The sequence below is a fragment of the Xiphophorus maculatus genome, chromosome 1 (genome assembly GCF_002775205.1).
Source record: "Xiphophorus maculatus strain JP 163 A chromosome 1, X_maculatus-5.0-male, whole genome shotgun sequence".
Classification (NCBI taxonomy): Eukaryota; Metazoa; Chordata; class Actinopteri; order Cyprinodontiformes; family Poeciliidae; genus Xiphophorus; species Xiphophorus maculatus.
In genome coordinates this window covers 2,055,528-2,069,870 of record NC_036443.1, presented here as the reverse complement: position 1 = coordinate 2,069,870, position 14,343 = coordinate 2,055,528, and the positions used below count along the sequence as shown (strand labels likewise).

The 14,343-nt window shown below is 39.2% G+C and overlaps 1 protein-coding gene across 2 annotated transcripts in view; it reads right to left on the bottom strand.

Annotated features, from left to right (window-relative positions):
* The window catches only part of hdac7 (histone deacetylase 7), a 76,491-nt gene extending 71,688 nt beyond the window's left edge, over positions 1-4,803 (bottom strand). The window contains exon 1 of one of the 2 annotated variants that reach the window (XM_023331667.1): positions 4,502-4,803. The gene's annotated coding sequence lies outside the window, so the exon portion shown is untranslated. Of the gene's footprint in view, positions 1-3,502; positions 3,570-4,501 lie in introns of those variants that run through there. The other variant, XM_023331669.1, reaches the window with a different exon arrangement.
* Between the last annotated feature and the right edge of the window lie 9,540 nt (positions 4,804-14,343).

Sequence of the window (14,343 nt, the reverse complement as noted above, 5' to 3'; positions counted from 1 at the left end):
TTACACATAGTCCAAACATATTAAACTTTGCTCTAGAATTTTGCTTTTATGATGCTGTTTATTTACTGATAGACTTTAATAAAATTACAAGACCTTCACAGAACTCTGCATTAAACTAAAAATTACAGTGTAATACAACGTTTTTATTTTTTATTTAGTAGTATCAGAGTAAAGGGGGCCAAATGCAAACTTTTACTGATTTTGATTTGTTAAAAAAATATGTATTTTCTTTCCGCCTACCACACCATGAAGTGTTTCTCTGTGTTGGTCTATCACATCCCAAAAACTTCAGTTTTTCATTTTAACATGACAGTTATACAAGGCACAGTAAATGCAGGAAAATCTACCACTTGCACGTATTTTGACCATTTTTTTCTTTTCCTGTCTGATAAATGACCTCATAAGCCACACAGCAGATAGAATAGAAAAACACAAAACACACACACCGAAAAGATTATACCCCTTCCCTGTGAATTCTTTCCTTATTCCACTCTAATAAAATCCCTAAATATTATGCTCACATCATAATTATCCTTGTTTTCCAACCACAGATGTCATATAGTGGAAAGATTATTTTGGAATAACTTAGTAAGGAAACTTGTCAGCCAATTTTGGACAGCACCAGACATAAAGAAAAATGAATACTAATATAATATATCCCATCATTTGTTGTGCCAGTTTGTTGTTTTCTGGCTCCACAGATAATTCATCCAAGATGCAAACTGGAAAGTAGGTACTGAACGGTTGTTTGTGTTTTTATAAGCTCGATAGCGCCACCCTTGGCCTCTGTGGCCAAAGTGGGCGCAAACAAAACACAGTCTGTGATTAGAGAAATAATTAGCCAATCATCCTCTGACCTGAGATCCAAACCCAGAGGTCAAAGAGGCATAAAGTGTTCTGCTTCCCAGGTGCTTTCCCATTAAAAAAAAAAAAAACTTTTCAGTGGAGCAACGACATACTGAAGTCATTGTCAGTGCAGAGGTGCTTGTGTGTGTGCGTGGATGTGCGTGTGTGAGGTGGACGGAGTGCAGCGTTCGTCCAGAGGGGCTGTGGTGGAAAAGCAACACTTCCTGCTTCCTGTGGCAAGAGGAAGTGCTACCGTTGATGTCCCCTTATCGCTATGGACACACAGGCTGAGTGGAAGGAGGAAGGCAGAGAAGAGGAAGAGGAGGAGGAAGAGGAGCTGAGAGGGTGGTCAAGTAAGCTCGACAAAGAGAGGGGACTGAAGAGGCAGTCAAGGTTTGGTTTTTTTTTTCTCTACTTTTGTTTGGAAATAAGGAAATGAAAAAACATCTATAGAAGTAGGTGTTGCTTTTGGTTCCTTTCATTTACTTGTTAGTTTATTTTTACATAAAATGCCTTTCAAAAGTCTTGTATAACCTCAAACTTTTTCATAATAACGTTACACCAAAACTCAATGCTTTTCACTCAGATGTTAAATGATAGAGAAACATAAAGTAGAGTGCATTTTAAAATGGAGGGAAATATGTTTTGTTTTTTCCTTTTTAATATTGTTTTATAAAATGTGAAATGTTTGCTATTTCTTCTTTGAAATTTAGCCTAAGCTCAGACAAGTTATACATTAATTTCCAACTTTTTCCACAGATTATCTTTATTTCTTCAGGAAGGAAATCCATTGAGACGATTCATCTATTTTAAGTATTTTCTGGCCAAGATAAAACAAAAACAAAGTACAAAAGCATCAAATATATTTAGATCTGGACTTTGACTAGACCACTCTAACATGTAAATATTACATGTTAGAGTAATATGTCTAACATACATATTACTGCAGAATGTTTCAGAGAAGCATTTTCTTCATTTACCTCCATTCAACTTTCTATCAAATCTCAACAGCATGTCTGTCTAAAGAAAAGCATCCCACAGCATGTTGCTGCCACCGTCATGTTTCACTGTAGGAGCAGTGTGTTCAGTCAGAATGCAATGTTAGTTTTCTGACACATTGTTTTCTATAAGGATATTTTTTTCTTGCCAATTTTCCATGAGGAAGTGCACAATTAATAGCTTTCCTATGGATTTATGACATAATCCTGCTTTTAACTTCACCACAACTGGCTTGTCTGCTGTGTTCCCTGATCTTTGTGATGTTTTCTGTTCTCTAATATTCTCTAATGAACCTTGGAAGCTTTCACAGAAAAGCTGGATCTCTACAGAGATTCAATTACACACAATAAGTGGTAAAATTATTGGATTTTTTGGGGGGGTTTAACAGAGTACATGGGGCTCAATAAAAAAATGCTCGCCATTCTTTGCAGATTTTAATTAGCTTGACAGCATTGACTTTTCCCTACATAACAATAGGACTTCAGAAGACTTGAGCCGTTGCAAAATTTGGTTAAAATAATCTATGATCTCTTGCCAGGTCTTTAAAAAAGATAAATATGACATCAAAGGAACAAAAACATGGTATACGCACATCATACGCAAGTGTGAAAACTAAACTTTTGTTGTTTTTGTTGCGGGATTAGGAAAGTAAGTAGCAGTCAGGTCATCAGCACCTATGTCAGTCTTCTATAACAGACTTATTATGTCGGTTTGCTGGCCTGGAGCATTCAGGTGTGTGCTGGCCCAAAGCCAAGGCAAAACATGACAGCAATTAAAGAAGCAATCACTCTTCTAAATAGTGACTTTTTCACTCACCTTATAATTGTGCAATTTCACATTTCAATAATAAATTTGCTTAATGGAAACACAGCAGTTTTGAAAAAAACAGGGTTTTATGTAGAAAAACTCTTGAAAGGGTGAGGTGGTTTTTGGCCATATCAAAATTTGCGTATTTTGCAAAAGTGCAATAGAAACACTCTCTTCACATCATGAGTCATGTGATCAAAAACCAGATGTACTACTATTAAACTTAATGCAACCAAGTGGCCTTCCTTATCCAGACAATGTTTTACACCTTGGCATTATGCAAGGAGTTTTCCTGCGTTGTATAGTTTTTGGGGTCAAACTGGAATAGACATAACTCAACTGGGATTTGATATGATAGGACTGAGCTCATAATCTAGTTATGCAAGTAAATTTGATTTGTTAGTTTTATAAGCTGCCTTGAGGTAGCATGTGTAGTAAATTGTTCCTATATAACCAAAGTTATTTGAACTACACTTAATGGCCACAGGAACTCAGTATTTGCAGACTTTAAATCCATCATGAACTCCTCTGTAACTCTAAGTATTCTGCAGTCCAAGCCTGGTCACCTGGTCCATGTTTGCAGCTTGGTTTCATCTATGCATCAATGGGAAAATACCTAAATACACAAAAGTTATGTTTTTTAAAAATGGATGAAGATAAAGTTCTTTTGATGGCTTAAGAGTCAAATTCAAGACCTCTGCCTGATCTTAAAAAATATCTGCATAAATTCTAAGATATGTTAAAGTTTTTTCTGCTCCCTCTTACAGAAATACACACATTTCTTTTGCATTCATTGCACTCTGAGATGAACGTTTGTTTTGTGTTGATAGAAAGTAGAGTGAATGCTTACCCACAAGGTGAGTTGAGGAAGAAGAACTGTGTGACCACAAAGGTGAAATTGAAACAAGCACTGCTGGAATCTGGATCCATTTTGCAGAAACAAAGGAAATGTGTCATTGTGTAGTTTATTACGAAGAATGAAAAGAGAGTAAACTAGGAAGACATCGACAGAGGAGGAGAGGGGAAGAGATGTTTGGGATCAGGGTGGGGAAGCTTTCAGCACTTGGGGATTGTCCCAGATGGACACAGGCTGCTCCCTCCCTTTACAAACAGCCCCTGGCTGCCACTTCTCCTCCTCCCTTCTCTTTCTTCTGTCCATCTCTTCCTCGCCTGACGCTTGCAACTCAAAAGTTTGGAGACCACTCAGCAAAAAATGTGAACAAATAGACACTTAATGGATCACTTTTCTTCTGACACTATATATAACCCCCCATACCTCAAACACATGCACCCCCCCACCTCAATCTCTGCCATTTCCAAAGTCAACACACCACTAAATGCTGGGCTGACTCACTTCCACTGTGGGTGGCTCTGTTTCCAATTTTCTCACCACCTCGGCCTCTCCACCACCTTGGAGGAAAAGGGGAAGGTTTTGTCCAGAATACACACACACACATAAAAAAAACAGCCAAAGAGGCATGCTATAGTGACAAACATTATTTACACATGTTAAAGGTACGTTGGCACGGATAAGGACATCCCAGAGGAGATGTGGGGGTTAAAAACCAAGCGTGCATCTCCCACTTCTTTTGGAGTTGTGAAATGCTTGTCGCTGTTTTCCTTCCTATCTTTCTCTTTGGGGGAGCGTGGGAGCGCCCTAAGAGCGCTGCACACAAACCGCAGGGCTCAAAACAACAGGAGGAAGCCGGTAACTTGAGTAACTCCAACCGGCCGAAGCAAAGGAAGAGAAGAGAGAGAGATGGAAAGAGAGGTATTTTGCATCTTTTGCTCCTCTCCAGATAGCAGAACAAAAGTCAAATCTGACAGATTTCCCAGTTTCTTGCCTTACCAGTTTGCGTTGCGCATCGTGGGGAGTGTGCTACGAAGTCTCATCAGTCATGTTCACGCACGGTTCAATCCACAAAGCTCTGAAGTGGAGACAAGGCACTCAAACAAGTCATTCACAGTGGTCCAGGCGCAGTATCAGTTCCCTCTGGCCAAGTGTTGAGAAAGTGAGGGGCCGCAACAAAAGGCGAAGAGGGAGGGAGCGACTGAGGCACGGAGTAAACGAGAGAGAGAAAGAGAGAGACGGAGAGAGAGAAAGAGATTAACCTCTGAGAAGACGGGTGGACTCTCTCTCTCTCTCCCTCCCTTCCTCACACACACACAAACACCCCCACACACCAAGCTGGTTTGCTGTATCACTGACTTCTTGTGTTTTCTCTCATGTGCCAAGAGGAGGTAGAGAAAAAGAACAGGGAGAGCAAAGAGTATTTGTGTTCACAGTCATGAATGTGTGTTGGGGTGTGTGTGGGCGTGCACGCGTGTGTGTGTGTGTTAAGGTAGGAGGGACTGGCTGGCACAAGTCCAGAGACAGCCAGCCTGGTAGAAAAAGACAATAGCAGGAAACACTATATCAGAAGGAGGCTAAATACCAGCACAAAAATAATTAACAGACAGCGAAAAAACAATGACATCCGCAGTGGAAAACAGAGTTTGCAGTCTGTGCTCAACAATGATACTGGAAACATCCAGGAGGTTATTCTTATTCCCACTGTCATTACCACTGGATGTTGATATACCATTTCAGGAAAAAAATATAACTGTTTAAGTGTTAATCAAAAGATGAAAGTGCTGGTATTAGGTTCACAAGTGTGAAACGTCGAGGCATTCCTACAGAAGCACGCAATGGATAACTGATATATTTTTTCAAGGTGTTGAAGGATATAATTTTGGTTATTTGACTGGATTTTAAGCTTAGAATGTATATTTACAAAGGGGTGGAGGTTGGGGCCATTCCAGAAGGTTCATGCTAGCCTGTTTCATCCATTCCAAAATCAGCTTTGATGAGTGTTTGAGATTATTGGCCTGATAAAACAACCATTTGCGTTCATCCCTCTCTACCTGTTGATTTTAAGTTTAATTACAGTGAATCCCCAGGATTCATGGCGACCACAGCTGTCTGTGAAGAGCTCAAATCTGTGAATACTTGAGTCCTCTCTGTAAAAACGCTTATAACTGCCCATTTTAATCATTCAAACACCAAGTATACCTTAATATGCATTAATATGCTAAGTGGAAACCATCATGCTGCTACCAAAAAAGCTAACATCCTCTGGCTTTCTTATCGCCACTCCTCAGGGTACAGCCAATCAACACCAAGCAAAATGAATGGCACTCCTGAATTGGCTGGATTTTGCTAACACCAGTCACTAGCATATTAAGTACGATGGCACCAAAGTATTTTAGCTTCCTTTTCTTTCAAATATTTTCCGCAAATAATTAGGAGTTACATTCTACAGAAAAATCCACAAGTACTGAAATGAAAGTACTTTTGTCCAATGCATCAGTTCAGAATTTGCAATTTAACAAACTCTTATTACACCACTACCATGCTTCACAGTACCTTCTGTCATGGTCAAATAGTTTACTCCGTGTCTCATCTGGCCAAAAAACTTTCCATCAAAAGGGCATTTGGGTTGTCCATGTGGGCAGATGCAAACGTCAGTCCAACTTGAAGATTTGAATGTTTGAGTAGGAAATTCTTCCTTGGTTAGCACTCTTTCAGTCCCTGTTTATGGCAAACTTGTTTCACTGTGGACAGTAACACTGGTATTCCAGCATCTTCCAGTTTTTGATAAGCTAACATTATGATAATGTTCCTGGACATCATATCTGATTTCCTTTCAAGTAGCTTAAAAGGTGACAGTATGAATGAGATTTTTTAAAGGTGGGCACAGTTTGTTTTGTGAAAACTGGACACCAATATTAAGCAACATAAAAAAGATAAGCTTCTGGATAACCCTGACATTAACCCTATGAAAAATTCCCCAGCTGTGCTTTACATCCATGTCCATGAGTGGTCAAATTTCCTGTCATAATTATTAACACATTTGAGCCTTTATATAGTGGAGAAAATCAACAATAAATTCGAACATGTGCTCCCAATTTTCACTTCTGAAAAGCCTTTAAGTTGTCTGTTGTATTGACAGTCCATCCATCCATCCATCCATCCATCCATCCATCCATCCATCCATCCATCCATCCATTTTCTAACACCCTTGTCCCTAGGGGGGTAGGGAGGGTTGCTGGTGCCTATCTCCAGCTAACGTTTCGGGCGAGAGGTGGGGTTCACCCTGGACAGGACGCCAGTCTGTTGCAGTATTAACAGTCCATCCCCCCAAAAAACATTTGAAATTTGTTATTAAGAGGCCAAAATTTTAAAGAAATGCTAAGACTGTAAATGTCTGACTGGAACTGCCTAATGGTATGTGAAGTTAAGCATTTGTAACGTGTTGTTTCGTGTTCCTTGATGTGATATTTTCAGTTTAATTGGGAGTAGTATGATTGAACTTATCTTTGATAAAGAAGAAACTCATGTTTTAATGTGATTTCAAAATCCTTTGTTGTTATCACAAGAAACCCAACCTTTCAAGGAAAATAATTAAATACTCAATTGCATAGACTCAGTGGGCTTCAGTACATTTCTGTGCCTCTGTAGGAAAAAATTTCAAAAATAGTTTTTAACTGTTTTGCACATTTTTATCCATATTTGTGATACCATCAGGCTCACCCAAACACCATTTCAAGCACGAACACACACATTCCCTGTGCAATCATGACTTCCACACATACCTCGCCACTACCCACCCACAAACACAGCTATAACCATATCTACTGATAAGCCAGCTTGGCCCAGTGGTTACTGGCTGTCTAAGCTCTGACCACAGCAACTTACAATGGCCCTGTATCCTCAGCCTGCACTGATTACACTCACAAGGAGCTGTAATACACTCCACTAATTCAATTTCCGGCCCTGGAGGTCGACCTCTGTGTGTCTTTGAGAATGTGTATCAGAGTGAACAAGAAGTTAGAAGAACAAGATGGTTGCTAAAGAACCGGCTAGCATTTTATGAATGTATGAGTTCTTAGGTAGCGTATGATTATTCTCGCTCAGTCTGATGCTGTCAGATACTTGACTATCACCTGGAAATAAAATACAGTCTGTCAGCATTAGTGATTCTATTTCTAATTGTGTAGAAAGTAGAAGTCTGCCAATCGATCAGCCACCAATCATAATCGGCCGATTTCTGTGAAAAAGTGTGTGATTATCGATGGCCGATCATGGTCTCGTGTTGCCGATCACCCAAACCAATCACCTGTATCTTACTTTGTAGCCTGCATGTGCAGCTCATCTCCTCTTTTCTTCACGCTGCACAAGCGCGCAGCAACTAATCCTAAGGAATGTGGTGTGAAACTTTTAACACTCTGGGAGTGAATGGGGAAGTTTGCGTGTTGCAACGGAAAATTTCCTAGGGGGTGAAACACGTCAAAATACATTAACACAACAAATCTAATATGACATTTATAAAACAAGCACTGGATAGAGTAGGGGTGGGCAATCCTGGTCCTCGAGGGACGGTGTGCTGCAACTCTTAGATGTCTCCCTGATCCAACACACTTGAATCCAACAGCTGAATCATCTCCTAAATGCAGTCAAGTTCTCCAGAGTCCTCCTAATGACCTCATTATTTGACTCAGGTGTGTTGAAGTAGAGACGCATCTAAAAGTTGCAGGAGACTGGCCCTCGAGGCCTGGAGTTGCCCACCCCTGGGATAGAGTATAGCTATATCAAGACTCACTGCAAGGGGAAAAAAAGACATCCAGAGTGGTCACACAGCAGGTAAAGCAGCGCACAACCACCAACACTTACCTGGAACACTATGATGGTCAGAAAGCTAAACAAATAACCCGAAAATAACTCACGTCAACGAGTTACCGGTATAAGATGCTGGTTCTGCTCTTGTTATTGGACTGCCGCTACGCGCTGCTGGTAGTAATATTTCACAGACGGAGCGCCACTCAGCCTCCACCCAGCAGTGAACTCTCACACCGAACGTCTGCTTAAAGTTGCAGCATGTAACTGAAACAACAACAAAAAAGATTTTAGATATGTATTAAAACTTTCCTTATGTCCTTACATAAGGCGATAAAAAAATCGATCTGTGTTCTATAGAATTACTCCACTCTATCAGAAATAACCAATCAGAACCAGCATTAATTAGCTAGCCATACTCTCAGGAAGTTTTGATTTAATAACACAGGATTGTTTATTTTGATGCAACCTACATTTGACTTTGAATGATTGTTTCCTTTATTACTTGACATTATTTGATATAGGCTGTGTTGTGAGAGTTATTTGTGCTGTTGGTGAGCAAATGCTTCAGATTTAAATGTTATACAGTATATCCCCTTTCTTACTTTTTTGGAGGGTTAGGCTAGGGCTCAAATAATAACAATTTGGAATGAAGTCGGGGAATATAAATATTCTTTCACACTTGTTTTTTCTTCCCTACATAGGAACCCTGCGCCACTGGAAATGATGATGATAATTGCTTAGGAGATGATGAAGGAAGTGATGATGGAATCTCTGGAGAGAATGATGGAGATGATAAACAGGTTGTTGCTCAGGTGAAGAGGTTGACAACAAATTGCCAGGCAACTCATTCTCTTTTCTCTTAAGAAGAAGAGAATGAGTGGTGTGGAGTAGATTGACATCCTTAAGGATCGTTGCTCCAATAAGACAAAGATGTCTGCTGTGAAGTTAAACTGAAAGACGTACCGGATGGACCGGATGGACCAGGGACCATCATCCCACACAGTCACAACTCCCACACATGTGAGCCCTCTCCTTACGTTATGGTCCTTTCTCTCAGATCCTCTGAAGAATCTTTGATTCTATATGATGCAAATTTAATCAAGAACATGTTAATGTTCTTTGGCCTTTTGTGTTTACTTGATTCTTAACAAAGAATGGAAGACCAAGAAAAGGTTGCAAGTCTTGATTCTGGTAGGTCTCACAAAAACACAAGCTGGCCATATGTTGCCTTGTGTCCCACACTGTGAAAGGAACATGCTGATTTAATTTAATGAAAATCTATGTTTTATATTAAAACAGCAGGACAGAACGCCAGACTTTTCCTATGACTCTGTAACGCTTCCTGATGCACAGCCTGGCCGGCTGCAGGTTGTTTATCCGGCCCTTTCAACACATCTGAGTTTCATTTTGGCCAAATAAAACTGTACAGTGCATCACTGTCAAATGCATGGCAAACATAAGCAGACTGTGTGTATGTGTGTGTTGAAAGAGGAAAAAAAATGTGTTTGCTATTAAACTGACTGAAACAGAGGGTGAGGTCGCTCTGGTTCCGGAGGGTTAGCTACATATCTGGGGCGCACACGCAAAACGCAGATGCAAAGTTTCCATTAATGTGATTTTTCAGCTCCTCCAGCTGACATTGCTTCATCTAACTAGAACGCAACTGGAAATCAGACTAGCGACTTTTCTGCCACCTACACAACCACGAAGAGAAATCCATTTTTAAAACTGAGCGTTTTATTCCTAACCAAACAATTCGTCTCACACCTTTGCTGTCACACACTCCTGTTCACCCCCTCTTGTCTCCTGCAAACATTCATGGAAAGTTGTCTCCAGGTGTGGGTGTGTGTGAACATGTTGTGCTTTTCCACCTCATCTCTGTTTTCGTTGCCAGCTTCTTCTCAGCCTCAATAATGTGTCCTGCTGTCGGACGAAATGGAGAAAGTATCCATACCCTTTGAACTTTCTCAACTTTTGTCATATTACAACCACAAACCACCATGTGACGGACCAAAACAAACTTGGAAGAACATTTTTTGCTCAGATCAAGATTATCTAAAATGTTTTATTTTTTATTCTAAAAGCAAAGTTCCAAAGAAGATACTAACACTGCACATCAAAACATACTGATGTGCAACACACTGATACTCTATTAACCTCTATGCATAGAGGTGGCGTTATCATGCAGGGTAATCCTATGTGAAGAATATCTGTTAGAGGCTGCAAAGGACTTTAGACTGGCCCAGAGATTCACCAAGGACAATAAAAATGCATGCTGAAAGGTTTAGATCAAAGTATTTTTGCTTTCGAATGGGTCAGTCAAAGTCCCAAATCTACGTCCAGTTGAGAATGTGTGGCAAATTGACCTTCACAGGTGAAGGTCTTCCAATCAGAATGAGCTTGGCTGTATATCACCTGGAGAACGTATTGACTCGAGGGGTTGAATACAAATCATAATATTTTACTGATTTTTATTTAAGAAAAAATATAATCAATCTTTCCTTGACGTTAAACTTATGTATAACTTTACATTGGTCCATCACAAAAATTATACAAATAATTAAAACGTAAAAAATATTTATCAAAAAGAACACTCAGATATATCCTGCTAAATATTAATGTGCTTTCTAAACTTGTAAATAAAAATGCAATCATCCTACAGCTAGCGAGTTTTGTATAGCAGAAACTCATTGTGATCTGCCACAATAATGAAGACCGAAAAGGAAAGGAAAGGAAAAGAAAAGAAAAGAAAGGGAACCTGGGGTCCAGCCCCCCTGACTAAAGCAGCTGCTGCTGTTTTGCCGGTCAGCATTACATCAGTAAGTTTATGGAAAAGGCTCTACTTGACCTACTTAAAGAATGTTAGTGTTTGATGACATATAATACTCCCTGGCTTCCCAGCACTCACTCATTCACTTCCTACCCAACTCGAAGCAACACACATTGTTTTGTCATTTTGTTTTATTAGCACTCGCTGAAAGACCGCATCATTTAGGAAGCTGTGGCTGAAAATGTTTCTGAATAAGTGCTGCTTGGTTCTGTTTAGCTGGGAGGATTCATGGAACATCAAGTGTTTTTTATATTTTTTATGCAATCCTACAGAGTAGGTTGTCCTTGCTGTCTGCAAGGCAAATTACCCCTTGGGGACAAAGTTTACCTGATCTGAAAGTATTCAAATTCAAAGTGTATTTTTGGACAACTTTAAAGTACTTTTTCTACAAATCACTGGAAAAATTAGCTTTTCTCTTGCCTCTGATCAAGTGTTGGACCTGCAAAAATATTCATGCCCTTTGTCACAATCCTTGGATGTTAGGGTTTTTCTTTCTTTTGTGTTTTCATAATTTTCCTGCTATTTATATTTGCACAGGTCTTGCCCTGTTCTATTCACCTCTCTGTATCGATAATTGTTTAAATGGTGTTGCTATAAAAATGAAATCTTCCTAGCTTAAAATTGTGTTCAGTTTCTTTTACATTTGAATTTATTTTCTTACATTATTGACAGCTCTTTGTCTTTGGTTGCATTCCTATGGAAGAGCATTAGGGCCACCAAAAAAAAAAAAAGAATTCTGACTTTAAAGTCAGACTTTAATCTGACTTTAATCTCAGAATTCTGACTTTAAAGTCAGAATTCTTTTTATTTTTGTTTATATTTGTTTATTTTTTTTCGGTGGCCCTAATCCTCTTCCGTACATTCCAGTTGTACTCAGAACTAGGAAATTCCAACTTTCCTGTTAAAATAGAATCAACTGGAACACCCTCAGAAGTTGGATTTCCCATTGAGAAACTGGGAGCAACTATCCTGTGGAGGTTCCTCCATCTTTTCCCCAGTGTTAGTATTTATCTAAATGTTTTCACATAATATATTTAGAAATTTTACATAATATATTTATAATTTCACTCTTTTTGTGGTGGTTGTTCCACAGATTAGATTGTTTACTATTATGGGTTCACACATTTAGTAAACACCTTATGTTTATTTGAATCATCAGTTTTGGTTTGTTATCCTGAGTTAGGTATGCCTTAGTTGATGATTTCTTTTGGGCCCATTTTGCTATATTTTTTAGATTTGTTGTTGAAAGTCTTTTGTTTTTGGCTTATTGTTTGGAAAAATAAATAGAAAATATTATTTTATATATGCCTTTATCCTTGTGTCTTACTGGTCGGACCGTAACATATCCCCAGTTGCAACTTTTATGGCCCACTACGTGATTGAATATGTCAACTCCTCGCATCAACAGTAGTAAGCTGAAGTGGAGACGTGTTTACTTTACCAGACAAGCATGTAAAATAGCGTGTAAAATCAATGGTACATCTAGAACCCCTCAACTCTACACTGAACAAATTAAAAGTGGCGTTTGCTTAGGGAAAGTAAAGCTATACATCTCACCAGTGAAGCTCACTATAGCTTCACTAGCTATAGCTCACTATAGCTATAGCTTAGCTCACTATAAGCTATATAATGAGCTATAGCTATAGTAGCTATAGCTATAGTAGCTATAGCTATAGTGATGCTATAGCTAGTGAAGCTATAGCTCTCACTAGCTTCTTAAGCAGGAATTACGATTTTAGCTTCTAATTAATTTTTATGGGCGTCGCCATTTTGAAATTCAGTCAGGGAAACCGGCTAACCACAGCTCTTCTAGCAGACAGCATGGAGATCACATTTAAGTAGATCAGGAACACCAACATCGAAAAAAAAGGATAAAAAAAACACACAAACATTTCCCACACAAACAGAACATTCAGTCCGTTACAGTGTTATGTTTTCAGGCTTGATGTGTATTTAGCAATTATTGATAAGTGATGTTTGATTAGCTGGTGAGCACCTGTCAGGAGAAACATAAATTGGTTTCCATGCTCCATACCGAGGGTCTGTTCAGGTTGATGTGCAGACTTAGGTTTCCCTAACTTCTGACCTCATGCAGAAATAACCCCCCATAAATTTATCAAGAATTATTTTATTTACAATAAATCATTAAGATGCTCAAAATCTGAGTACAGAAAGGTTTGGAACAATGTCCTGCAGCTGGTTGATCTGATTATGAGCGAAAGAGTAGAGGAGGCCAAATACAAATGCAGGGTGGAACTTTCTGAATTTTATTTCTGAGCATTTTTTCCTTTCATTTTACAGTTGTGTGCTACATTTTACTTTGCTGCTTATTTTCTATCACATGAAATCCCAATAAAACACACAGAAGTTAGTGGTCGTAAGGTGACAAAATGTGGAAGAGTTTAAAGGGTACAAATATTTTTGTATAGGTTGTCAATGTCATGGCCGATATAAACAGGCGGCTGTCGTTTTTGGGCAGGAATTACGGTTTTAGCTTCTTATTAAAACCCGTGTCAAACCCAAAGGAGTCACAACGATTCAACCTAAAAACTCAAATGAGTGGCACAGGAATTTATAGGTCTGTTTGAATTTATGGTATCCATATGTTGGGGTATTTTTTTACAGTGTATAAATGTGGCGAGGACTCTCTGTGTGCGAGTCGGGGTTAAGTGTTGCGGTTCTGGCCTCTCAGGCGGGAGCCTTCCAGCGAGGGTCATGTCTTTTTCTTCACTGCAAACCACACTGGGCACAACACACACCGAGAGACACAGAGCTGAGATCATCACGGATTTAAAGCTGCCGCAGTAAAAATAAATGTCTGATGGACGGAGTGAATTATGAAGAGAGGGATGGGTCCAAATCCACAGCTGTCATTTGTTCCCTCGTCGCTACTAATCCACCATTTATTTCTTGATGAAATCATAAAAAAAAATTCAAAAAACTTTTCTAGAACAAAACATTGCTCATATTCACAATTAAGGTCAAAAATTACACTTTGAGTTTAACTGCTTTTCCCAAAGTTATGGGAATGTGATCACTCCAGTACCAGTTTAAATGCTAACAAGGTGATGATTTGATGACTGATGAAAGGGAAAATCAGTGGCCTAATGGGAAGGCAGCATAAAACTGTGTCTCACTCTGTCTAAAAGCGTCTAGTTTGTGGCCCTCTGAGTAAGTTTGACCTCAGTTCTAGAATAAAGCC